At 25.0% G+C, this 2,500-nt stretch overlaps 1 protein-coding gene across 13 annotated transcripts in view; it reads right to left on the bottom strand.

Moving 5' to 3' along the window:
• Positions 1-2,500, bottom strand: part of LOC125034311 (bromodomain adjacent to zinc finger domain protein 2B-like) — a gene marked incomplete at its 5' end in the record, with an annotated part of 59,270 nt that overhangs the window by 56,410 nt on the left and 360 nt on the right.

Genomic DNA, 2,500 nt, shown 5'->3' with positions numbered 1-2,500 from the left:
TAAAACAATTCCAAACTGACTAAAAAAAGAGCTTTGCTAAAATACAATGAAAGAAAAAGTACAGTAGACTGGCAAAAGCATTCCTGTTTTCTGCTTAATCATTGCTAAGCTAATGACTTCTTATTCTTTTAATGAGACATCTTTCTGAGGGTAAGTCTCTCTCCTAAATTAAAATCTGTTTTTTCAAGGTCTTCTGATATGTATAAAAAAAAAAAGAGGAGATGCGTCCAACTGCGAACTTGTACAATATAAAGGAAATGTCTAAGGACTACAAGAGTGGCTTCAGCAAGTTCATCAACAATTTCAACAAAGACAATTGACGTTTACAAAGTTTGATTTCTTCCCCCATAAAAATTCACTTGATATACCTAAAGTCTGCAGACAAACAGTTATAAAATATGTACCAACACCATAATATTCTTGAACTCTTACTCAAATTTTACCATTTCCTTTTCACTAAAGTATTTGCATAATCTTTTCAATATTCCTCTATGAATAGCAAATTTACATAAACTCCCTTCCTCTTGAACTCCTAGCATTACAGATCTGATCTACATCCCCAACTGGCATGTTACAGAAACAGACATAAATGAGAATTAATATTTCAGATGAAGTTGTTATCAAAACCAGTAAGATACATCTCTGGCAAAGTCAAGATTTTCTTTCTCATTCCTACCTTCTCCTACACCTGTCACGACAAGCAATGCTCACATCTGACTTGACATAACACCTCAACCTAATGCCATCTCACAAAGTATTTAGTTTCTCTGCTGTAGTCAATACTTTCATATGTATAAAAGATAGTTACTCAAAAATAAAATCCTTCAACGAGATATCAGACTCCACAATCTATTGAAAGGTCAAGATTATACATGCCACATCAAGCACAATTCAGTAAACAATGATCAGTATATTCCTACTATTACAGACACAGTCCCTGGTCCCTTTCTAAAATCTTTGCCTCTTTACAGCATACGGTTCATCATAAGTAATGTTATATCATAGGTTTAACTATTTTCATCAAAGAAGTGAGACAAACCCAATGGAAACTGTTTTAGCATGCAATGAACCCAATTCCAATACACCAACAAATGATCTTAGCTGTAAAAGAACTAGATTTCCTGGCATTTCAAACCACATCTTTGCCATGAACATAAAATACTGCTCACTGATGACTGTTAATGCTATTTTTCATATGATCTTTTCCATATGATGGTTTAAACATCAATGGGCACCAACAGCAAAATATTATCATCATAGGTAATTTTGATACTAACACAACAAAGCAGCAGCAAGGAAAAAGTAATAACTGATAGTGATAATGATGATGATGATAAAAAGCATATCAATAACAGTTATAATATCAATGACAATGTGAATAACAATAATGAAAACTAAATTAAACAGTAGTAAAATTACCACTATTACTATTACTTTTACTGTTCTATCATTATCATTATTCTTATCATTATCAAAATTATAATCTAATTATAATCATAATAATAAAAATAATTATACTTATGATATTAATAAAAAATAATATTAATGTTCATTATCATCATCACCATCATCGTTACTATTATCGTTATCATTATTATTATTATTATTATTATTATTTTTATCATTATTATCATCATCATTATTATTATCATCATTATTATTATTATCATTATTATTATTATTATTATTATCATTATCATTATTATTATTATCATTATTAATTTTATCATTATTATTTTATCATTATTATTATTATCATCATTATCATTATCATTATATTATTATTTGTATTATTATTATCATTTTTATTATTATTATTATTGTTATCATTACCATCATCATCATAATCATCATTATATTAAGAGTAATAACAATAACAATATTACTGCTACTACTACTACTACTACTACTATTAACATTATAAATAATAATAAAACAAAATCACAATTACCATAATTATAATAATAATCATAATTATCATTATTATTACTACAATAATAATGGCAAAAAGTAATAACAATTATAATGATGATAGTATTAATAATGACAGTAACAGAACAAATAAAATTGAAATTATAATGATAATAACAATAATAAACATAACAAGACCAATAGCAATAATAATAATAATAATAATAATAATAATAATAATAATAATAATAATAATAATAATAATAATAACAATAAATATATTAATAAAAAACAAAAATAACATCAATAATAATACTAATAATAACAAAAGTAACTCTAATTATATGTCATAGCAAAAGATAATGATTGATGATTATGACAATGAAATTATATTGAAAATAATAATAACAATAATAACAAACAATAATCCAAACCATGACAATAACAACAAAAATAATAAAGATAATAATGCTGCTGCTGATAATAATAGCGATAATGATGATAATTATAATATAATGTATAAAAAGTAAAAGTAATTATGATCATAACAGTATTAATCACAAGACTAAAATTAATAATTACAATAATG

The sequence above is a fragment of the Penaeus chinensis genome, chromosome 17 (genome assembly GCF_019202785.1).
Source record: "Penaeus chinensis breed Huanghai No. 1 chromosome 17, ASM1920278v2, whole genome shotgun sequence".
Taxonomy (NCBI): Eukaryota; Metazoa; Arthropoda; class Malacostraca; order Decapoda; family Penaeidae; genus Penaeus; species Penaeus chinensis.
This window is presented reverse-complemented; position numbering and strand designations above follow the sequence as displayed.